The 26,213-nt window shown below is 39.1% G+C and overlaps 1 protein-coding gene across 10 annotated transcripts in view; it reads left to right on the top strand.

The window, feature by feature from the left end:
- SEC11A (SEC11 homolog A, signal peptidase complex subunit) overlaps positions 1–26,213 on the top strand; it is a 70,078-nt gene that overhangs the window by 16,575 nt on the left and 27,290 nt on the right. Inside the window, exon 2 of one of the 10 annotated variants that reach the window (XM_059912397.1) lies at positions 6,224–6,366. The exons of 8 other annotated variants lie outside the window; for them this stretch is intronic. The gene's annotated coding sequence lies outside the window, so the exon portion shown is untranslated. Of the gene's footprint in view, positions 1–6,223; positions 6,367–18,486; positions 18,703–26,213 lie in introns of all 10 variants that reach the window. One more of the 10 variants, XM_059912398.1, reaches the window with a different exon arrangement.

Below are 26,213 nucleotides of genomic sequence, written 5' to 3' on the forward strand. Positions count from 1 at the left end.
TTAGTTGCTGCACACGGCATCTTCATTGCGGCATGTGGGGTCTTTAGTGGCGGCATGAGGGATCTTTAGTTGTGGCATGTGGGATCTAGTTCCGCGACTAGGGATCGAACCCGGGCCCTCTGCATTGGGAGCATGGAGTCTTAGCCACTGGACCACTAGGGAAGTCCCTGGTTTGCATTTGATAGAAATGGAATCACAGAGTATGTATTCTTTTGAGCTGCAAGTTTTAATTGATTTTTAACACCTTACTCAAGACTTTTGTTTACGGTATGTAATTTTTATTTTTGTCTGCTTCACAGTTTTCAAAATTAAAGTATTTCACTACTTTCATGGCATACAATACACTGTTGCCAGATTAATGTCTTCTCTCCTGCCCTCCAACCTTCAGTAGATCCCACTGCCTTGTAGGTTAAGTCCAAACCCCTTAGAATAGCATTTGAAGTAAGTCCCAGTCATTTTACAGTCTGCCATTTCTCACTGTTTCAGTCTTGTCCCAGTTTACTCTTCCTGCCTGTTTCATTTCACTGTGTATATGAACATTGTTCTATTCAAGCTTTGTGTACTTAACTGTCTTCAGAACTCCCCTTGTATTATTTCTGAGTCTTTGTGGACCTCCCTAGACTATTAGGTGATCTCTAAAGCCCTTTTAGCTGTTATGTACTATTCTATTTGTCTTCTCCCCTTTGCAGTGTGGCTCTTTTACTGTAGTGTCAGAGCACAGTGTTCCTGAGGCTTTTCTTAATCCATGAAGCCCTGATTTGTAGTTTGCCTGTTTCTGTGGTAAATACTTCCAACATGGTTGATTTCAAGCTGCTAACATGACATCACTGAATGTGGAATTAGGAAGAAATGTGGTAGCATGCAACTGTAATTTCCACCTTACAGGTAAAATTTTAAAAATAATCTCAAGAACACAGATAATAGTAAAATGTAGTAAAATAGTTAGAAACTGATTTAGAGTATTTATTGACTTTGTTTTTAAAGTAATTTAATTGTACTAATTTTTAATAACACTGTGTTTAACAACCAGCTTGCAAGATTCCTGAAAATTTAGCAGGTTGGCTCCAGCACACCTCTGGTTGTAGGTTAGTTTCTTGATGCCCATTGAGGTAACCTTTGTGTGCAGAAAACCCTGTTTAGAATTCTTATATTTAAAAACATAATATTCAATTTGTAAAAGCTAAAATTTTAAAACCAAGTTCTTAAACCTTTCAGAATCAGTTTTCAAATCTTATCCTATTTAAAGTCTAGCAGCTGGTGGGATCTTAGTTTCCTAACCAGGGATTGAACCCGGGCTCCCGGCAGTGAAAGCTCCAAGTCCTAACCACTGGACCGCCAGGGAATTCCCAGGTCTAGCAAATTTTAACAATCACTTTTAAGGGCCTTTGAATATTTGGGCTAATTTATAAACAGACATCGTTGAAACATTAAATTTAACTTGTAAATTTAAAGAATTTCCTTTTTAAGAACATCGATTATTCAACAAACATCACTGCATACTTATATAATCTTTATAAATCTGGAGCTTAGGTTCTCCTAAATGTTTCAACATTTGAATATAAGATATAAATAGTAAACTTTCTGATTAAAATAATAAATCTGGGCTTCCCTGGTGGCACAGTGGTTGAGAATCTGCCTGCCAATGCAGGGGACACGGGTTTGAGCCCTGGTCTGGGAAGATCCCACATGCCGCGGAGCAGCTGGGCCTGTGAGCCACAGCTACTGAGCCTGTGCGTCTGGAGCCTGTGCTCTGCAGCGAGAGGCCGCGATAGTGAGAGCCCCACGCACCGCGATGAAGAGTGGCCCCCGCTTGCCGCAACTAGAGAAAGCCCTCGCACAGAAACGAAGACCCAACACAGCCAAAAATAAATACATAAATAAATAAATTTTTAAAAAATGGATGCCATTATTTGGCATCTATATTTAAAATAATAATAATAAAATAAAATAAAATAATAAATCTACAATTGATTGTACATTTTAAATTGGAATTACAAACCTGACCTATTACTTTAATATTCCAAATTCTCTTAAATTTTACAAAAACTTAAGATACCAAATATGCACAGCACCCTTAACATAAAAGTATTAATACTATACATAATTTCCTTTAAGCATTTCTGTTCTTAATTATGAATTTTCCTGGAGTGAAAAGATGCTCATTCACTAAATAAGTATGTCATGCCAAGTAATTTTTATATTACTTTCATGTGTAATTCTCTGCTTGCTGAGAATTCTTAATGATCAGAGGATATTGGCCAGCATGTGACTAGATCCATGTTTGAGCCCTGATGGGACTAATCTGACTTTCACAGAATTTGCTTTATTAGCTCCTCCTTAGGCCTTTTGCATTACTTGATTGAATTTTGCATTTCTTTGGATTTTAATTATCTGTATGTTTTCCTACCTAAATCTGAAGACCTTAGGACTTGGCATGATCCTTTCTTTTTATTTATTTATTTATTTATTTTTTAATATTTTGGCTGTGCCTCACAGCATGTGGGATCTTAGTTCCCTGACCAGGGATCGAACCCCTGCCCCCTGCAGTAGAAGTGCTGAGTCTTAACCACTGGACCGCCAGGGAAGTCCCTCTTTTTATGTTTTTCAGTCTCTTAGGATCCCTTAACTCTTTTTTTGTTTGTTTTTTAATTTATTTATTATTATTTTATATTTTGGCTGTGCTGGGTCTTCATTTTGGCACACAGGATCTTTGTTGTGGCATGTGGACTCTTAGCTGTGGCATGCATGTGGGATCTACTTCCCCAGCCAGGCATTGAACCATGGCCCCCTGAATTGGGTGTGCGGAGTCTTACCCACTGGGCCACGAGGGAAGTCCCTCACTTAACTCTTTTTAAAAATTAATTAATTAATTAATTAATTTATGGCTGCATTGGGTCTTCGTTGCTGCACGCGCGCTTTCTCTAGTTGTGGCAAGCCGGGGCTGCTCTTTGTTGTGGTGCGCAGGCTTCTCATTGCAGTGGCTTCTCTTGTTGCAGAGCATGGGCTCTAGGTATGCGGGCTTCAGTAGTTGTGGCTCAATGGCTCTAGAGCGCAGACTCAGTAGTTGTGGCGCATGGGCTCAGTTGCTCTGCAGCATGTGGGATCTTCCCAGATCAGGGCTCGAACCCGTGTCCCCTGCATTGGCAGGTGGATTCTTAACCACTGAGCCACCAGGGAAGTCCTGCTCACTTAACTCTTAATGGCTATTGTAGTGATACCTGATTGAATTCCGGATATCTTTTGTAACTTTTTTTTAATGAATTGGCCTTCTGGTGAAGCACATAGAAGCCTAGATTTTTCCTAGACTTGGACCTAATATGAGTAAGTGTGCTGCGAATAGGAGGCATATACAGCGCAGAGGACAGATCCATTACTTTTTTTGATTACTGAAAACTAATCTGGTCTTGTTTAGGATCAGGAAACTCTTTATCACTGGCAGGGTATCAAAATTCAGTAATAAACTGCCAAGTTTCAATGTAGAAATATCAGTCTCCATTATACACACAAGGAAATCACAAGTAAAATTATGTTAAAAACTGCACTTACTGTCCTCACATATATTCTTCTTGAGCATCCAAAAATCATTCTTCATCCTGTATAACTTTGAGCAAATCTAGAATACAGTGCCATAGTAAGGATTAGGCATTTACTTGTTATGGCTCTTAGATACTTCATATTTTTTAGAGTTTTTTTTTTTTTTTCCCCATAGTATTCTCTCCATGGATATACAGACAAGCATGATTATTTATTCTCATGCCAGATGGCACAAGCCTCCAAAAATAAAGACAAATTCCACTTAAGCAGAAATTATGACCATAACTCTTCAAAAGAGTTGTCTTTTGAGACTTCCCTGGCAGTCCAGTGGTTTAAGACTTTGTGCTTCCACTGCTGGGGGCACAGGTTGGAACCCTGGTCGGGGAACTAAGACCCTGCATGCCACGCAGCGTAGCCAAAAAAAAAAAAAAAAAAAAAAAGAGTTGTCTTTTCTGACTTCAAGGAAAGAGGTGAGGTAGAGTATCCAAACACAGAAAATGCTCATGGGGATAGAATGCTTTGTCTGAAAAATATGGCTTATCGGTCAGGGTTTAGTCTGGGAAGCAGAACCACTATGAATATTTTAGAATTAAGGGATTTATTATAGGAATAAGATTTTATACAACTGTAGGAGAAGCTGGATGAGTCAGGAGTCTAAAACAGAGATGCAGAATCAGAATGTCACTAACCAGTTCTTCTGTAGCACTGTTATGGGTAGATGGAAGCTTGCCATGGAATCTGGGGCTAGATTCCACATCTGGCTGATGGAGTGGAATCACACCAAAGGAGAGTAGATGAAGTCTGTGGAAGGCTGTTGCCTCTCCAGCTCGTTTCTGGATGTGGAGCAGGGGAATGCGAGGACAAACTGGATTCTGCCAGGCCTTTAATGTCTGTCTCTCACCATGTCTAACCACAATGACCTTCAGCATAATAGCAGCTGCTTCTCTTTCACCTTCTAGGTCTTGGGCAGATTTCTCTTTTGCCAAATCTAATTCAGAACCATACATGGAGGGGGGTTTGGAGAAGCCTAGTTCTAGCTAAGCCAATTTGGCAAAACTACTGTAGTTTTCAAAACTATTATAGTCTACCCTTTGTCAGCTCAGCATGTACACACCTCTTTTAATCATATTTCACTTTTCAAATAAAGATAAAAGCAAGATTATACTTCTGTCTAATATGCAGCTTACCTTTGTTTCTGTAATTGGCTACATGGTTGTAGCTGTCATCTTTCTTCTTAACCATTCCACATTCCTTTTGCTCTCAGCAAGAACCTAAGTTGGTCATAGTTTCTTGCCTTACGGCGTGACCCAAACCTTGATTATTAAAGGGTAATGTCATGAGGAGTCCTGCCTGAACTGGATTGTTATAGTTTTCACTAACTTTTATTGTAAGACATGGAAGTACTAAGAAAGGCCTCAGAGGATTCTTTATATTCCTGTATATTCACTTCCCTCATTATGTAGTAACAAACCTCTGTTTTTCTCTGATGGTCAGGGTCAATCCCCTTTGCCAGTAAGTAACCACCCCGTTCCCTGCATTTTGGTTCACTGGCATGAGTATCCCAAAGTGGCAAGGGGGCAGACTCAACTTCCAGTTTAATGGAACCACTGTGTCTCCTGGTGGAAGGAAATCTCCTTTAGGAGTGAAAACTTCTTTTTTTTGGCTGCGCTGGGCAGCTTGTGGGATCTTAGTTCCCCGAACAGGGATTGAATCCGGGCCATGGCAGTGAAAGCGCCAAGTCCTAACCACTGGACCGCCAGGGAATTCCCAGGAATGAAAACTTCTAAACCAGCAGAACCCAAAACTATGAGGCTGGGAAGCTGAAATTTCACTAGCAGATTATTAGGGGTAGTAGTGGGAGGAGTCACTTCCATTCCCACCCTTTAATTCTGGACTGGTGAATCCTACTTACAGAAGAAATTGGTTGCTGATTAAGAGCATATACCACATACTGGAGGACATTAGACATTATCCCAGCCCAACAAAGTGTTGCTGCTGTCTAGCTGGTACTCTAGCTGTCCTCAAGAGGCCATTTGTATCACTCAGAAGATAGAAACAACACCAGTAATTGAACAGGGAAAAATTAAATACAAAGAATTGTAAACTGGTAAAAGATGCTCAACCACTGAAATGTGTAAAAGAGGACTCTTAAGGTGTTCAGAAATAGCGTATGCAGAAAACAGTTATTACCTTCTAGGATAAGGGAGTGAACAAAGAAAGAACTAGCAAAATACCTCCCTCCAACCCCCTTCACCCCTTCTTAACCTGAGATGTAGACCTGTTTGGAGAGGGTGTGGCTGTCACAGGGACATGCAGTGACATTTGCCAGAGCAGTGGGCTGGAGCTGGTCCATAGAAGTGGCCTGCTGGGAGGTTGAGAAATTTGCCAGAGTGTGTGTGGGCAGGAGCCAGTCTGTGATGGTCTCTGAGGTGAGTACTAGCAGACCTCCAGTACACAGATCCACTAGCTACTGGGTGAAATAAAAACACTCCATGGGAAGAGAAGCCCCTCCCACTCTCTATCACCTTGCAGTGGCCCTGCATTGCCTTTATTAATAAAACCTAACATCATTGAGCCAACTGGAAAAGGTGCCCTTGTTTATAGGCTCAGCCTAGTAACACAAAGAAGGATGGATTTGGTGTTGAGAGACAATAAATTGATAATGCATACTGTTCCACTGTTCTTTCAGGCCAGCCATTTAAGATGATGGAGGACACAGTAAGACCAGTGAAATTCATGACGATGTGCCCACTGTTGTGCTTTAATTACCTATAAGTTACCTGGTCAGAAGCAGTGTTGTATGGAATACCATGATGTGGAATAAGGCATTCTGTAAGTTCATGGATGGTGGTTTTGACAGAAATACTGAGGACAAGGAAGATAGATCCATATACAGAGTCTATTCTAGATAGAAGAAATTGCTGCCCCTTCCATGATGGAAGTGATCCAGAATCAGGAATGGTGGCATTGTTGGTCTTTGCACTTGGCAGTCTAGGCACTCATCATTGGCTAGAACCAAATTGGTCTTGGTGAGTGAAAGTCCACATTGCTAACCTTCATCTTGGCTGCTACAGCCACTTTGATCATGAGTCCATTGGGTAAGACATGGATGGCTAGGGAAAGAGGCCGCTGACATCCACAAAACAGGTAATTTTATCCACCTGATGATTAAGATACTCTTCTGCTGAGGTAATTCTTTGGTGGGACACAAATATCTTCACATTCTAGGTACCTACTTGGAAAGCTCCATCCACATACCTTTTCCCCAAACCTCTTATCTCTAACTTTCCAGTGATGTCTCTTCCAAGTCCCTGGCCATCCAGCCAAATTGCTGGTCACTCTTGAATCAGTGTAAATCCACACCTGTGGCCATCTCTCCGTCCAGGAAAAGCAAACAATTATTGTATCACTTGCAGTTCTGCCCATGGGAGGATTTCCCTTCATCATAATCCTTTATGGTGAACGCTGAATGGGGATGTCATGGCACAGCTGTCTACTTTCAGTTGGTGCTAGATGGTTCATGTAGAACCATCATCTAAACACCAGGCCTAAAGTCTTCTTTAGTCAGCTGGTCATAGGGAACTCCGCATGGGGCAAGAGGTGTAAGCTGAGAGAGAAGAAGCAATGTAGCATGAGTAGGAGCCATGAGTATCTGAGTCACTTGCTCATACAACTTACTTGTGTCTTCCGGACCTGCTTGAGCCCAATCTTGTATATACTACTTACAATGGATGATGGAGTACTGCTGTGAATGCCCAACTTTATGACTTGGTGGATCTGGCAGCATCCAGTTCATGCTGAGGAGTTCAGGTTATATGGTAACTTGGTGATCCATGGTCTAGGGTTTAGTCTCTACTAGAATTCAGCCGCTAGCTAGAAGCTGTTACAGAGGAGGAGAATAGTTCTCCAAAGGATAGCATAGCTTTGCCCCCAAATTCAAAGACCTGAGCTGTTGTTCACCCGTAGAGGACTGCCAGAGGCTCTCCATCTGTCACAGATATTTCGGTTACCATGAGATCTTCTGGGTCTTATGGCCCAAGTGATAGAATAGCTTGTATGGGAGCTTGGACCTGTTGCACAGCCCTCCTCAAAACTGGATCAAAATTGGTTTACTAGGTTAGTAGATTGGAGTAGCACACCCAAATGAGGTATATGTTGCCTCCAAAATCCAAAGAGGTCCACTAGGCTTTAAGTTTCATAGTAGTAACAGGAACCAGATGCAGCAACTTGTTCTTCGTCTTGGAAGGGATATCTTAACATGACTGGGGCTACTGAACTCCAAGAATTTTCATGCGGATAGGAATTTCTGTGGGATTTATTTCTCACACTCTGGCCACATATGTGTTTTACCAAGGTGTCTAGGTCATGAGGTTCAACCACCCAGTCTAGTCACTGTGATATCATCAATATAGTGAACATGTTTACTCTGTGAATGCTGGGCCAATCAAGGTCCCCATGGACCTTTATGATAGAAAGCTCTAGAGCTAATTGAGCCCTCAAGTAGGCCCTGCCACCAAAAGCATACTGCTTCTAGTGGTCTTATTCCTCTTGCTACAGGAGTCCTCAGGGATAGGAAACTGTTAAAAACGCAGAATGAGCCTCTTCTAAGTTGGAATTGCTAGAAGCTGATGATTGTCTTACTAAGACAGGGAACCTAACTTTATTTTAATCATCTAGACTTATTAAGAATATGTAACTTTTCGTTTTGATTGGTTATGCAGTTATTGCTACATGTAGTAGCATTGTTAAGGACTGATATTCTGCATTACAAGCTAAATTATGGTTTAAGCCTAGAATATCACTTGTAGCAAGAAATAGGAATGGAGAGGACAGCAAGAGCCAGATCATGGAAGGCCCTGTATACTCAGAGGTTCAGAATTTATCCTATAGATAGAGAAGTTTTTGAGCAGACACCTCAATAATTTTATTTTCACTTTGCGAACAGTAATTATATATAGGTGGATGAATTAGAAGGATACAAGTCTAGAGGTAGGACTCTCAGATTGTTTCAGTAGTCTGGGTAAGAGGAGATGAGACATGAAGTAAGGCAATAGTCATAGAAATAAAGCCAATGGGATGGATGTGAGAAATGTTGGGGAGATAAAATTTAGAGGACTTGGGTGGATGGTGATACTAATCACCAAGAGAATGTGGAAGGAGGAAGAGATTTGAGGAAAAGGATTGAGTTCAGCTCTGGATGTGTTGAATTTAAGGTGTCTGTGTAACATCTAGGTGATTTTCAGTAAGTAATTGGATATACTTACCAATTGGATATAATTGGTCTGGTATGGAGAAGAGATTTGGGAGTCATCAGCATATATGTTGTAATTGAAACCATGAATAGACAAGATTGCGTGCAGAATGGAAAGAGAAAAGGGCAAAGGTTGACTCCTAGAACACTTATATTTAATGGGATGTCAGAGAAGAGGTCAGGTCAGGGTCTGAGGTCGGTGACATAGAAACCAAGGGATGAGGAAGTTAGAAGAAAGTTAATCAAGTGCCAAGTGACTCAGAAAGACAAGGTAGTTAAAATAAGTTCATGAACTCCCTCTTCCGGGTTTTTTTTTTTAACTTATTGATTGACTGATTGATTGATTGATTAATGGCTGTGTTGGGTCTTCGTTGCTGCACGCAGGCTTTCTCTAGTTGCAGTGAGCCAGGGCTACTCTTCGTTGCGGTGCACAGGCTTCTCATTGCAGTGGCTTCTCTTGTTGCAGAGCACGGGCTCTAGGCACGCGGGCTTCGGTAGTTGTGACGCATGGGCTTAGTTGCTCCATGGCATGTGGGATCTTCCTGGACCAGGGCTCGAACCCATGTCCCCTGCATTGGCAGGCAGATTCTTAACTACTGCGCCACCAGGGAAGTCCCCCTCTTCTTGGTTTTTAATGAATAGTTTAAATAGGTAATATATTTACATTGTTCTCCCCAGCCCCCACAAAAAAGTGAGAGTAACTTTTTCCTGTAGTCTCACCAGCATTGTGTGTTTTCAGACTTTTAGATTTTCGCCATTCTAATAAATGAAAAGTAGTATCTCAGGACAGTCTTACTTTGTATTTCCCTCATTTTCAGTTTGGTTGAACATATTTTCATATGATTTTGAAGTTGTTTTTATTTCATTTTCCATGAACTAGCAGTTCATAATCCTTTGCCTATTTTCCTTTTGGATTGTTGTTATTGATTTCTAGGAGCTCTTTATAGGAAGATTAGTCTTTTGTCGTATATATTGTAAATATTTCTCCCAGTTTGTCTTTTGATTTAGCTTATGGTATAATTTGCCATGCATAGTTGTCGGATTTTTTTGGTTATTTGCTCTTTTATTTTGTTTTGGGTAGTCAAATTTACCCATCTTTTCTTCATGGCTTCTGGATTTCAGGTCAGTTTAAAAAACCTCCTTTACTTCAAGGCCTTTCCTACTTTGTTTTCTTCTATTACTTTTGTGAATATATGCTTTAAAAAAAACAGCTTTATTGGGGTATAAAGTATAAAATTCACCCATTTTAAGTGTGTAATTCATGTTTTTTAGTAAATTTATAGGGTTGTGCACCTATCACCACAATCCAGTTTTAGAACATTTCCATCATCCCTGAAAGATACTTCGTGCATTTTTACAGTCAATGCCTGTTTCCACTCACAGCCCCAGACAACCACTAATCTGCTTTGTATCTCTATGATTTGCCTTTACTAGACATTTTATTTTTTTATTTTATTTTTATCAACAGTTAGCTTTTATTAAATCATTTTATATAAATGGAATCCTATAAAAATGTAGTCATTTGTAGCTGGTTGCTTGATTGCTGGCTTTTTATTTTTGGCTGTGTTGGGTCTTCATTGCTGCACGCGGGCTTTCTCTAGTTGCGGCGAGCGGGGACTACTCTTCGTTGAGGTGTGCGGGGCTTCTCATTGCAGTGGCTTCTGTTGTTGTGGAGCACAGGCTCTAGGTGTGCAGGCTTCAGTATTTGCAGCACATGGCCTCAGTAGCTACAGCACGCAGGCCCTAGAGCGCACAGGCTTCAGTAGTTGTGGTGCATGGGCTCAGTAGTTGTGGCTTGCAGGCTGTAGGGCGCAGGCTCAGTAGCTGTGGGGCATGGGCTTCATTGCTTCGCGCATGTGGGATCTTCCCGGACCGGGGATCGAACCCATCTCCCCTGCATTGGCAGGCGGACTCTTAACCACTGTGCCACCAGGGAAGTCCCTGATTGCTTTCATTTCACATGATTTTTTTAAATTGTGGTAAAATACACATAACAAAATTTTCTATCCTAACCATTTTTTAAACTTTATTATTTATTTATTTTTTTAATGGAAATGTCGTTGATCAGAATGTGTTTGTTGAGGTGTATAGCAAAGTGATTCAGATAGATATATATATGTATATATATATCTATCAGATATATATATATATATATATATATATATATATCAGATATATATATATGTATCTATTCTTTTTCAGATTCTTTTCCATTATAGGTTATTATGAGATATTGAATATAGTTCCCAGTGCTATACAGTAGGTCCTTGTTGTATCTTAACCATTTTTTCCTTGTTGTATCTTAACCATTTTTTAAGCATAGAGTTCAGTAGTGTTAAGTACATTCACATTGTTGAACAACCCGTCTCTAGGACTCTTTTTATCTTGCAAAATTAGAACTCTGTACTCATTAAAAAACTCCCCATTCTCCCCTTCCCCCAGCCCCTAGAAACTACCACCGTACTTTCTGTCTCTGTGAATTCGGCTTTTATTGATTTTTTTCTCATTATTTGTTTTCTGTTTCACTGATTTCTGCTCTAAACTTTATTTCCTTCCTTGGTTACTTTGTGTTTAGTTTGCTATATTTTCTAGTTTCTTTTCTTTTTTTTTTTTTTTTTTTTTAAGAGAAAGTCCTTGTTTTTTGTTTTTTGTTTTTAATTAATTTATTTATTTATTTATGGCTATGTTGGGTCTTCGTTTCTGTGCGAGGGCTTTCTCTAGTTGCGGCAAGCGGGGACCACTCTTCATCGCGGTGCGCGGGCCTCTCACTATCGCGGCCTCTCCCGTTGCGGAGCACAAGCTCCAGACGCGCAGGCTCAGTAGTTGTGGCTCACGGGCCCAGCCGCTCCACGGCACGTGGGATCCTCCCAGACCAGGGCTCGAACCCGTGTCCCCCGCATTAGCAGGCAGACTCCCAACCACTGCGCCACCAGGGAAGCCCTATTTTCTAGTTTCTTAAAGTGGAATCTTGGGTTATTGGGTTAAGGTCTTTCTTTTCGAATATATGTATTTAAAGCTATAAATTTCTCTCCAAGCAGTACTTTAGCTACTACAGAATTTTTGACACGTTGTGTTTGTTTACACTCGGTTCAAAATATTTTGTAATTTCCCTGTGGTTCCTCTTTGAACCATGGGTTATTTGGGAAAAAATGTTTATAAGTATGTATTTGCGGGTTTTTGAAATTTCTCTCCAGTGCTGATTTCTAATTTAATTCTATTGTAGTTGAAGAAAATAGTTTGTATGATTACAATCTTTTAAAATTGAGTCCCCTTTTAAAATTTGCCTAGAGCCTGGTCTCTGGAGAATGTTTCATGTTTGTTTGAAAAGAATGTGTATTCTGCTGTGTGGGGTGGAGTGTCCTATAGATGTTTAGTTGGCTGAGGTATTCAAGTTTTCTATATCCTTGCTGATTTTCTGTCTTATTCTATCAACTATTAAGAAGAGGATGTTGAATTCTCTAACTTTCTATCCTGAGATAGATCCTACTTGGTCATAAGGTGTATATTGTTTGGTCTAAACATTTACTAAAATGTTAGATACTTTTTATGTCTATATCCGTGATACCATTCTGTGGTTTTCTTGTAACATCTTTATCTGATTTGGGTATCAGTAATGTTGACCTTCATAAAGTGAGTTGGGAAGTATTCCCTCTTCTGCAGTTTTCCAGAAGAGTTGGCATAGAATTATTATGATTTTTTTCTTTAAATGCTCGGTAGAATTCATTAGTGAGTACTTTCTGAGCCTGGAGTTTTTCTTTGTGTGAAGGTTTTTAAATCGTAAATTCAGTTTCCTTAATAGGTCTGTTCAGGTCTATCTATTTCTTCTGCAGTGAGCTTTGGTAGCGTGTGTATTTCAAAAATTAATATATTGGTATAAAGGTATTCACAATACTTATTATCCTTTTGATATTTGTATATTAATACAAATTAATAAGTATTAGTCTAGTGATGTCACCTCTCTCATTCCTTCCTGATATCAGTAATTCATATCTTCTTTCTTTTTTTCCTGATTAGTCTGGCTAATTGATCTCCTCAAAGAACCAACTTTTGGTTTGCTTTTCCTTACTGTTTTCCTGTCTTCAGTTTCACTTATTTCTACTCATATTTTTAGTATTTCTTTTTTGTGAGTTACTTTGGATTTCATTTGGTTTTCCTAGTGTTTTAAGGTGGAAGCTTCATTTGGGAAATCCACAAATATTTGGAAATTAAACAGTGCATTTCTAAATAACCCATGGGTCAAAGGAGAATCACAAGGGAAATTGCAAAATATTTTGAACTGAATATAAACAAAAACACAACATATAATTTGAGACATTTCTGTTTTTCTTAACATAGGCCTTTACTACTATAAAATTCCCTTTACATACTACTTTAGGTGCATCCCACAAATTTTGAAATGTTGTATTTTTATTCTCTTTTGATTTCTTCTTTTACCGTGGGTGATTCAGAAGTGTTATTTGATTTCTAAACATTTAGGAGAATTTTTCAGGTATCTTTCTGTTACTGATTTCTATTTTCATTCCATTGTGATTGGAGAATACTCTTTGCATAATTCAAATCCCTTTCTATTTATTGAGACTTGTTTTGTGGTCTTGAATATGGCTATCTTGGTGAATGTTCTGTGTGTACTTAAAAGGAATGTGTATCTGTTGTTGTTGGGCAGAATGTTCTGTAAATATCAGTTAGGTCAAATTGCTTGGTAGTGTTGTTCAAATCTTCTCTATGCTTATTGATTTTTTTGTCTTCCTGCTGTATCAGTTATTGAGAGGGGGTGTTGACATTTCTGACTGTAACTATAGATTTGTCTATTTCTCCTATTCTTTTCCATTATAGTTTATCGCAGGATATTGAATATAGTTCCCTGTGGTATACATTATGCTATACATAAACTTGTTGTTTATCCATTCTTTTTTTAATATATAAATTTATTTATTTATTTATTTATTTTTGGCTGTGTTGGGTCTTCGTTTCTGTGCGAGGGCTTTCTCTAGTTGCGGCGAGTGGGGGCCACTCTTCATCGCGGTGCGTGGGCCTCTCACTGTCGTGGCCTCTCCTGTTGCGGAGCACAGGCTTCAGACGCGCAGGCTCAGTAGTTGTGGCTCACGGGCCCAGTTGCTCCGCGGCATGTGGGATCTTCCCAGACCAGGGCTCGAACCTGTGTCCCCTGCATTGGCAGGCAGATTCTCAACCACTGCACCACCAGAGAAGCCCCTATCCATTCTTAATGTAATAGTTTGCATCTACCAACCCTAAACTCCCAATCCATCCCTCTCCCTCCCCCTCCCCCACTTGGCAACCACTAGTCTGTTCTCTATGTCTATGAGTCTGTTTCTGTTTTGTACATAGGTTCATTTGTGCCATATTTTAGATTCCACATATAAGTGATATCATATGGTATTTGTCTTTCTCTTTCTGACTTACTTCATTTGGTGTGATAATCTCTAGTTGCATCCTGAAATAGTTTTTTATTGCTATGACTTCAGTTTCACTGAACTTTTCTTCTGTGATGTCTAATCTGCTGTTATTCCATTCTGTGTGGTTTTCAGACAAGATTGGGTGCTTTCAGGGTGGTATGCTGTGTGGTTTTCACTTCAGGCATTTTCTTTTTCATCTCCAGAGGTTTGGGTTGGGTCTTGGATATATTTTCTATCACCTGAATCTCTATTTAATGTGCTCAGTCTTTCCCCTACCTTTTATTTTTATTTTTTTTGCCACACCACACAACCTGTGGGATCTTAGTTCCCTGACCAGGGATTGAACCTGGGCCGCGGCAGTGAAAACGCTGAGTCCTAACCACTGGACTGCCAGGGAATTCCTGTTTCAAGGCTTTTTTAAAAGGCTTTGTTAGGCAAGTCCAGAGTAGCCTTCGGTCTAAGGTTAATTTTGCACCACAACTGAACAATAACTTTTGAGTATGCTATCCAAAGCCCATGTGTTATGAACATTTCCACTCTGGCTGGTGGAAACAAATTATCCCTGCCCCATATGAGCATTTAGAATTGTCCTGTCTGCTCCTTTTAGTTGGTTCTTTTTCCGTCCTTGGTACTTCCCTGAAATGCATGTGCTGATCATTGCTGATCATCACTCAGCTGAAGACTTGAGAAGAGACCCTCTGTAGATCTTTGTGTAGTTCTCATTTCTGTACTGCCCTACAATCTAAGTTGCCTTCACTTCCCCAAACTCCCAGTTCTTTATCCTCAAGTCAAGGAGACTTCTAGGCTCTGGCTACATTTCTGTTTTGCCCTGTGGCCTGGAAACTATCCATTCTGTAAATTGGAGCAATTGTAGGGCTCACCTTGTTTCTCCTTTCATAGTCCTATGCTACCTGGACACAGTCACATGTCCATTGTCTGAAAACCTTTGTTTCATATACTTTGTCCAGTGTTTTAGTTATTTCAGGCAGGGAGGTAAATTTGGTCCCTGTTCCTCCAATTTGGCCTGAATAGCATATATTGGAGATTCATCTATGTTGTGTGTTTCAGTAGTTCATGTTTTCTATTCCTGAGTAGTTTTCCATTACTTGGAAATGTTGTAATTTATTTATTCACCTGTTGATGGACATTTGGGTTTTTGTCTTTTTTTTCCCCAATTTGAGGCTGTTACAAATGAAACTGCTGTACATGTGTTGTGTTTTCATTTGTCAGATTTTTAAAAGATTTAATGGATTTTTTAAAATGAAAATTATCTTATTGGTATTATGCCTGTTTAGACTATTCAGGAACTTTTGTTATTGTTGTTAATCTTTTAAGATCCTCACTGGGACTGTCAGTGACTTTATTGGACCATAATAACAGTGTCTATTCTGAATGCACTTCAATTTTTCCAACACCATCAGTTTCACTTGTACCTGCTGTCCATGTATCTGCCTCTAATGCCCTAGCTTCTATTGCTGCTTCTTCTGTGAGTTAGAAACCAGGGGAATTGTGGTTATGAATTAATGAGTCTCTTAGTTTGAGGTCGCAAGGTAAGTGGAATTTAAGACTCAGGCCAATGGCTATTTTGTAGCTCTGGGACACATTTTTGCTTCCATGGTCACTTCTGTCTTCGCTTGAGATGGCTAGAAGTCTGACTTCTATGGAAATAGCCTATATGTTGAACTTCAAGTATCTATTACAAGAACAGGAAATATAATGGTATATTTGATAACTAAAGAATAAATGCACAGTATATAATTTCCAGATTATGGCTTGTTAAATTATAATATTTAAACTTACTATCAGCTTTATTTTGCTGAATTTTCTGTTGTAGGTTTTTCTTAAATTCTTGTTATTTATTACTTACTGTGTATTTTAAGTTGTCATGTGGATTATTCTAGTAATGGAACTTTTGGGGGAAGTCTCCACACACTACTTCCTAAAAGTGCAAAAGAAAAATAGCACACACAGATCTCCCTATACCATAGCTACCAAAAGATATTACATAGAGCTCTGACTATTTTTAATAACATTCTTTTCTGGTTACACCTTGAACACTGAGGGATATAATGTTCCAGTCACTTCTTAGAAAAAATAATGGGGCTATTCAATTCTGTGGTTATTATTCTACATATGTCACAATGTCTTATTAATAGTTAGCTTGATGTAGCCAAATGGTATGAGAAGGTTAGGTAGCTGCCACCTTATTTCTGCCAGTACCCAAAAAAGCACTTCTTTCTGTACATTGATTCTGTATATTCATTAGCATTCAGATATAGTGGCGAAGAAAGCAGGGGCTAGGGAGGCAATATGTTGTCTTTTCAGTAAAGATTTTTGTCACAAAAAAGGGGAGAAAAGAAAGAGAAAAATAGGACATTTTCAAACTTGCTCAGGGAGAATATTTGTTTTAGCAAATAGTGTGCTTCTGTCTAGGTTTTGGCTCACAGACTGACTTAGCAGTATGCAAACAGGCACCTTTTAAGGAACATTTGCCAGTTACATGTATTGAGGGACTTTTAACCTCTTTCTCTAATAAGAATGATAAGGATGATCTTGATGATTAGATGCATTTCACAACAATGATTCTATAGCAAAAAGTAGTATTACATGTCTGAAGAAAAAAAGAAGGGTAATTATAGTGACCTCCTTGCAGGGACAGAGAAAATCACAATTTTTAAGTCTTTCATTTTTCTTTTAAAGAACAGTTATTTTAGGGACTTACCTGGCAGCCCAGTGGTTAAGACTCTGCACTCCCAATGCAGGGGGCATAGGTCCCATCCCTGGTTGGGGAACTAAGATCCCACACGCTGCATAGCATGGCCAAAAAAAAAAAAAAAAACAACAGTTATTTTATTAGATATCGCACACCTGTTCTGACAATGCTACATCTGTGCCCTTCTGAAAATGGAAAGATTTTCCTCAACGAAACAGATTTGAACTGGCCAACATGTAGCTATTTTTAGTTTTATTTATTTCAGTGTGAATTTTTTATGTTTTGCTGGAGAAATATTAATATGGTTGATTATGGGATATTGCCTGCTTGGGGTGTTATGTGCTATATGGTATGTTACCTTTTCAAAATCTGGCCAATTCTGAATTACGAAGCATTTCTGACCCCCAAGGATGTTAAATAAGGAATCATGAAACTATATTTTGTAGTTTTTATGGAATCCCACAGCCCTTCCTAAAGTGATTCTAGATCAGGGCCCATAATCTATTGTCCTAACCAGTACTATAAGTGGCTTTTTTAGCATGGGAAGTTTGGAAAATAGAGCCTTTAGCTGAATTCCTGACTGCTGATCCATAGATTGACCATAATCACTTCTTAGAAGCTAGTTTTCCTACTTTTAGCCTCTCCCACTCTACTTCCTCAACTCTGTCTTTGGAATAAAAAGACCACTTTTTGTCTTTTAAAAAGCTATCATCTTGAGGTGGAGTCAAGATGGCGGTGTGGGAAGACGTGGAGTTAGCATCTCCCTACAACTAGGGTGCCTGCCAGCTGCTGGTGGGGGACTCTGATGCCCAAGGAGACGGAAGGAACCCCAAAGTGAACCAGTAGGATGTAGGGGGACTGAGGGGTAGGAGAAGTGGAGGCCAGAGAGGATCAGCACCCCTGAGGCTGGAGAGATCAAGAGAGGCAGGCAGAAGGGGCCCCCGGAGAGAGCAGGAGAGGAGTGGAGGGCGATTGCCCTGCCCACTCAGGCACAGGGAGCCTGCTGCGCTCCCAGGCCGGTCCCCTGCTCTCCAAAGCCCACTCCAGGCCACATGGGTCCTTGAGGGCATATGAGGGAGGCCTGGGAGATCAGGAGAGGCAGGCGGGAGGGGCCCTCTGGGAGGAGCAAGAGAGGAGCAGAGGGCGATTGCCCTACCCACTCAAGCCCAGGGAGCCTGCTGGGCTCCCAGGTGAGGCCCCTGCCCTCTGGGACCAGAGGTGGGGGCACGCCTGGGACCCTTCTGTTCCTTGAGCCTGAGGCCCACCCCCCACAGCCCCCAGGGCCTTTTCCAGCCCTGTGGGTCCTGAGCATTGGCCCCACCCACCACCCAAACCTCGCCCCTGCTTAGGCCCTGCCTCCCACAGCCAAGACCTCCCCCCCCCCTTTTTCTTTTTCCCCTCCTCTTTTTTACTATTGTGGTATTGATGTACCTTCTGGTTGTTGATTCATCTATACTTTTATTTTTATATTCTTCCTAACGTATCTATTAGGATCCTAGTCTAATTTTATTTTTTACTTTGTTACTGTTTTTCGGTTTTTTGTTTGTTTTTTGTTTTTTTTTTCTACACCTCAGGCGGCTTGCGGGATCTTGGTTCATGAGCCCAGGGTCCGGCTGAAGCTCCTGCAGTGGGACTCTGAGTCTGAACCACTGGACTAACAAGAGAACCTCAGACTCCAGGGAATATTCATCAGAGTGCGGTCTCACGGAGTTCCTCATCTCAGCACCAAGACCCAGCTCTACCCAATAGCCTACAAACCCCAGTGTTGGAAGCCTCAGGCCAAACAACAAGTAAGACAGGAACACAATCCCACTCACAAAAAATTAAAAAAAAAAAAAATGAGCCGGAAAAAAATATGTCACAGATGAAGGAACAAGGTAAAAACCTACAGGACCAAATAAATGAAGAGGAAATAGGCAATCCACCTGAAAAAGAATTCAGAGTAATGACAGTAAAGATGATCCGGAATCTCGGAAATAGAATGGAGGCATGGACTGAGGAAATACAAGAAATGTTTAACAAAGATCTAGACGAACTAAAGGACAAACAAACCAAGATGAACAACACAATAACTGAAATGAAGAATACACTAGAAGGAATCAATAACAGAATAACTGAGGCAGAAGAACGAATAAGTGAGCTGGAAGACAAAGTGGTGGAAATAACTGCAGAGGAGCAGAATAAAGAAAAAAAGAATGAAAAGAATTGAAGACAAGCTCAGAGACCTCTGGGACAACACTAAACGCACCAACATTCGAATTATAGGGGTCCCAGAAGAAGAAGAGAAAAAGAAAGGGTCTGAGAAAATATTTGAAGAGATTATTGTTGAAAACTTCCCTAACATGGGAAAGGAAATAGTCACCCAAGTCCAGGAAGCACAGAGAGTCCCATAGAGTATAAACCCTAGGAAAAACACACCAAGACACATATTAATCAAACTAACAAAAATTAAATCAAAGAAAAAATATTAAAAGCAGCAAGGGAAAAGCAACAAATAACATACAAGGGAAACCCCATAAGGTTAACAGCTGATTTTTCAGCGGAAACTCTGCAGACCAGAAGGGAGTGGCAGGAGAGGGCAGACAGCAGAAGCAAGAACTACATTCCTGCAGCCTGTGGAACAAAAACCACATTCATAAAAAGATGGACAAGATGAAAAGGCAGAGGGCTATGTATCAGATAAAGAAACAAGATAAAACCCCAGAAAAACAACTAACTGAAGTGGAGATAGGCAACCTTCCAGAAAAAGAATTCAGAATAATGATACTGAAGATGATCCAGGACCTTGGGAAAAGAATGGAGGCAAAGATCGAGAAGATGCAAGAAATGTTTAACAAAGACATTGAATAATTAAAGAACAAATAAACAGAGATGAACAACACAATAACAAATGAAAAATACATTAGAAGGAATCAAAAGCAGAATAACTGAGGCAGAAGAGCGGATAAGTGACCTGGAGGACAGAATGGTGGGGAACAGAATGAAGAAAAAAGAATGAAAAGAAATAAAGACAGCCTAAGAGACCTCTGGGACAACATTAAATGCAACAACATTCGCGTTATAGTGGTCCCAGAAGGAGGAGAGAGAGAGAAAGGATCTGTGAAAATATTTGAAGAGATTATAGTCGAAAACTTCTCTAACATGGGAAAGGAAATAGCCACCTAAGTCCAGGAAGCGCAGAGAGTCTCAGGCAGGATAAACCCAAGGAGAAACACGTGAGACACATAGTAATCAAATTGGCAAAAATTAAAGACAAAGAAAAATTATTGAAAGCAGCAAGGGAAAAACGACAAATAACATACAAGGGAACTCCCATAAGGTTAACAGCTGATTTCTCAGCAGAAACTCTACAAGCCAGAAGGGAGTGGCATGATATACTTAAAGTGATGAAAGGGAAGAACCTACAACCAAGATTACTCTACCCGGCAAGGATCTCATTCAGATTCGATGGAGAAATCAAAAGCTTTACAGACAAGCAAAAGCTAAGAGAAATCAACACCACCAAACCAGCTCTACAACAAATGCTAAAGGAACTTCTCTAAGTGGGAAACACAAGAGAAGAAAAGGACCTACAAAAACAAAAACAAACCCAAAACAATTAAGAAAATGGTCATAGGAACACACATATCGATAATTACCTCAAACGTGAATGGATTAAATGCTCCAACCAAAAGACACAGGCTTGCTGAATGGATACAAAAACAAGACCCATATATGTGCTGTCTACAAGAGACCCACTTCAGACCTAGGGACACATACAGACTGAAAGTGAGGGGATGGAAAAAGGTATTCCATACAAATTGAAATTAAAAGAAAGCTGGAGTAGCAATACTCATATCAGATAAAATAGACTTTAAAATAGAGAATGTTACAAGAGACAAGGAAGGACACTACATAATGATCAAGGGATCAATCCAAGAAGAAGATGTAACAATTATAAATATATATGCACCCAACATAGGAGCACCTCAATACCTAAGGCAACTGCTAACAGCTATAAAAGAGGAAATCGACAGCAACACAATAATGGTGGGAGACTTTAGCATCTCACTTACACCAATGGGCAGATCATCCAAACAAAAAATTAATAAGGAAACACAAGCTTTAAATGACACAATAGACCAGATAGATTTAATTGATATTTATAGGACATTCCATCCAAAAACAGCAGATTACACTTTCTTCTCAAGTGCGCATGGAACACTCTCCAGGCTACATCACATCTTGGGTCACAAATCAAGCCTCAGTAAATTTAAGAAAATTGAAATTATATCAAGCATTTTTTCTGGCCACAATGCTATGAGATTAGAAATCAATTACAGGGAAAAAAACGTAAAAAAGACAAACACATGGAGGCTAAACAATACATTACTCAATAACCAAGAGATCACTGAAGAAATCAAAGAGGAAATAAAAAAATACCTAGAGACAAATGACAATGAGAACACGGTGATCCAAAACCTATGGGATGCAGCAAAAGCAGTTCTAAGAGGAAAGTTTATAGCTATACAAGCCTACCGCAAGGAACAAGAAATATCTCAAGTAAACAATCTAACCTTACACCTAAAGGAACTAGAGAAAGAAGAACAAACAAAACCCAAAGTTGGCAGAAGGAAATAAATCATAAAGATCAGAGCAGAAATAAATGAAATAGAAACAGAAAACAATAGCAAAGATCAATAAAACTAAAAGCTGGTTCTTTGAGAAGATAAACAAAATTGACAGACCATTAGCCAGATTCATCAAGAAAAAGAGGGAGAGGACACAAATCAATAAAATTAGAAATGAAAAAGGAGACGTTACAAGAGACACCACAGCAATACAAAGCGTCCTGAGATGCTACTACAAGCAACTCTATGCCAAAAAAATGGACAACCTGGAAGAAATGGACAAATTCTTAGAAAGGTTTAACCTTCCAAGACTGAACCAGGAAGAAATAGAAAATATGAACAGACCAGTCACAAGTAATGAAATTGAAATTGTGATTAAAAATCTTCCAGCAAATAAAAGTCCAGGACCAGATGGTTTCACAGGTGAATTCTATCAAACATTTAGAGAAGAGCTAACACCCATTCTTCTCAAACTCTTCCAAAAAATTGCAGAGGAAGGGACACTCCCAAACTCATTCTATGAGACCACCATCACCCTGATACCAAAACCAGACAAAGATACTACAAAAAAAGAAAATTACAGACCAATATCACTGATGAATATAGATGCAAAAATCCTCAACAAAATACCAGCAAACAGAATCCAGCAACACATTAAAAGGATCATACACCATGATCAAATGGGATTTATCCCAGGGATGCAAGGATTCTTCAATATACGCAAATCAATCAGTGTGATACACCATATTAACACATTGAAGAATAAAAACCATATGATCATCTCGATAGATGCAGAAAAACCTTTTGACAAAATTCAACACCCATTTATGATAAAAACTCTCCAGAAAGTGGGCATAGAGGGAACCTACCTCAACCTAATAAAGGCCATATATGACAAACCCACAGCAAACGTCATCCTCAATGGTGAAAAACTGAAAGCATTTCCTCTTAAGATCAGGAACAAGACAAGGATGTCCACTCTCACCACTATTATTCAACATAGTTTTGGAAGTCCTAGCCATGGCAATCAGAGAAGAAAAAGAAATAAAAGGAATACAAATCGGAAAAGAAAAAAACCTGTCACTGTTTACAGATGACATGATACTACACATAGAGAATCCTAAAGATGCCACCAGAAAACTACTAGAGCTAATCAATGAATTTGGTAAAGTTGCAGGATACAAAATTAATGCACAGAAATCTCTTGCATTCCTATACACTAATGATGAAAAATCTGAAAGAGAAATTAAGGAAACACTCCCATTTACCATTTCAACAAAAAGAATAAAATACCTAGGAATAAACCTACCTAGGGAGACAAAACACCTGTATGCAGAAAAGTATAAGACACTGATGAAAGAAATTAAAGATGATACAAACAGAAGGAGAGGTATGCCATGTTCTTGGATTGGAAGAATCAATATTGTGAAAATGACTGTACTACCCAATGCAATTTACTGATTCAGTGCAGTCCCTACCAAATTACCAATGGCATTTTTTACAGAACTAGAACAAAAAATCTTAAAATTTGTCTGGAGACGCAAAAGACCTCGAATAGCCAAAGTGGTCTTGAGGGGGAAAAAAGGAGCTGGAGGAATCAGACTCCCTGACTTCAGACTATACTACAAAGCTACAGTAATCAAGACATATGATACTGGCACAAAAACAGAAATATAGATTAATGGAACAGGATAGAAAGCCCAGGGATAAACCCACCCACCTATGGTCAACTAATCTATGACAAAGGAGGCAATGATATACAATGGAGAAAAGACAGTCTCTTCAATAAGTGGTGCTGGGAAAACTGGACAGCTACATGTAAAAGAAATTAGGACACTCCCTAACACCATACAAAAAATAAATTCAAAATGGATTAGAGACCTAAATGTAAGACCGGACACTATAAAACTCTTAGAGGAAAACATAGGAAGAACACTCTTTGACATAAATCACAGCATGATCTTTTTTGACTCACCTCCTAGAGTAATGGAAATAAAAACAAAAATAAACAAATGGGACCTAATGAAACTTAAAAGCTTTTCCACAGCAAAGGAAACTGCAAACAAGACGAAAAGACAACCCTCAGAATGGGAGAAAATATTTGCAAACGAATCAACAGACAAAGGATTAATCGCCAAAATATATAAACAGCTCATGCAGCTCAATATTAAAAAAAAGAAAAACCCAATCCAAAAATGGGCAGAAAACCTAAATAGACATTTCTCCAAAGAAGACATACAGATGGCCAAGAAGCACATGAAAAGCTGCTCCACATCACTAATTATTAGAGAAATGCAAATCAAAACTACAATGAGGTATCACCTCACACCAGTTAGAATGGGCATCATCAGAAAATCTACAAACAACAAATGCTGGAGAGAGTGTGGAGAAAAGGGAACCCTCTTGCACTGTTGGTGGGAATGTAAATTGATACAGCCACGATGGAGAACAGTATGGAGGTTCCTTAAAAAACTAAAAATAGAGTTACCATACGATCCAGCAATCCCACTACTGGGCATATACCCAGAGAAAACCATAATTCAAAAAGACACATGCACCCCAGTGTTTACTGCAGCACTATTTGCAATAGCCAGGACATGGAAGCAACCTAAATGCCCATTGGCAGATAAATGGATAAAGAAGATATGGCACATATATACAGTGGAATACTACTCAGCCATAAAAAGGAACGAAATTGGGTCATTTGTAGAGACGTGGATGGATCTAGAGACTGTCATACAGAGTGAAGTAAGTCAGAAAGAGAAAAACAGATATCGTATATTAACACATATATGTGGAACCTAGAAAAATGGTACAGATGAACCGGTTTTAGGGCAGAAATTGAGACACAGATGTAGAGAAAAAACTATGGACACCAAGGGGGGAAAGTGGTGGGGGGTGGTGGTGGTGTGATGAATTGGGAGATTGAGATTGACATAGATACACTAATATGTATAAAATGGATAACTAATAATAACCTGCTGTATAAAATAATAGATAAATTTCAAAAATAAGTAAATAAATAAAAGTTGAAAAAAAAAAAGAAGGGAGTGGCAGGATATACTTAAACTGATGAAAGAGAAAAACCTACAACGAAGATTACTCTACCCAGCAAGGATGTCATTCAGATTCGATGGAGGAGTCAAAAGCTTTTCAGACAAGTAGAAGCTAAGAGAATTCAGCACCACCAAACCAGCTTTGCAAAAAATGCTGAAGAAACTTCTCTAAGCGGGAAACGCAAGACAAGAAAAAGACCCACAAAAACAACCCGAGAACAATTAAGAAAATGGTAATGGGAACATTCATATTGATAATAACATTGAATGCAAATGGATTAAATGCCCCAACCAAAAGACACAGACTGGCTGAATGGATACGAAAACAAGACCCATATATATGCTGTCTGCAAGAGACCCACTTCAGACCTAGGGACACATACAGACTGAAAGTGAGGGGATGGAAAAAGGTATTCCATGCAAATGGAAATCAAAAGAAAGCTGGAGTAGCAATACTCATATCAGATAAAATAGACTTTAAAATAAAGACTGTTACAAGAGATAAGGAGGGATAGTACATAATGATCAAAGGATCAATCCAAGAAGAAGATATAACAATCATAAATGTTTATGCACCCAACATAGGAGCACCTCAATACATAAGGCAAATGCTAACAACCATCAAAGGAGAAATCGACAGTAACACAATAATAGTAGGGGACTTTAACACCCCAGTTACACCAATGGACAGATCATCCAAACAGAAAATAAATAAGGAAACAGAAGCTTTAAATGACACAATAGACCAGATAGATTTAATTGATATTTATAGGACATTCCACCCAAAAATGGCAGAATACACTTTCTTTTCAAGTGTACATGGAACATTCTCCAGGATAGATCACATCTTGGGTCACAAATCAAGCCTCAGTAAATTTAAGAAAATTGAAATAGTATCAAGCATCTTTTCTGACCACAACACTATGAGGTTGGAAATCAATTACAGGAAAAAAACTGTAAAAAACACAAATACATGGAGGCTAAACAGTGTGCTACTAAATAGCCAAGAGATCGCTGAAGAAATCAAAGAAGAAATAAAAAAATACATAGAAACAAATGACAATGAAAATACAACGACCCAAAACCTGTGGGACACAGCAAAAGGAGTTCTAAGGGAAGTTTATAGCAATACAACCTCACCTCAAGAAATAAGAAATATCTCAAATAAACCCTACACTTAAAACAACTAGGGAAAGAAGAACGTGGAAAACCCAAAGTCAATAGAAGGAAAGAAATCATAAAGATCAGAGCAGAAATAAATGAAATAGAAACGAAGAAAACAATAGCAAAGATCAATAAAACTAAAAGCTGGTTCTTTGAGAAGATAAACAAAATTGATAAACCCTTAGACTCATCTAGAAAAAAAGGGAGAGGACACAAATCAATAAAATTAGAAATGAAAAAGGAGAAATAACAACTGACACTACAGAAATACAAAGGATTATAAGAGACTACTACAAACAACTATATGCCAATAAAATGCACAATCACGAAGAAATGGACAAATTCTTGGAAAGGTACAACTTTCCAAGACTGAACCAGGAAGAATTAGAAAATATAAACAGACCTATCACAAGTAATGAAATAGAAACCGTAATTTAAAATCTTCCAACAAACAAAAGTGCAGGACCAGAT

Source organism: Balaenoptera ricei, chromosome 2 (genome assembly GCF_028023285.1).
Source record: "Balaenoptera ricei isolate mBalRic1 chromosome 2, mBalRic1.hap2, whole genome shotgun sequence".
Taxonomy (NCBI): Eukaryota; Metazoa; Chordata; class Mammalia; order Artiodactyla; family Balaenopteridae; genus Balaenoptera; species Balaenoptera ricei.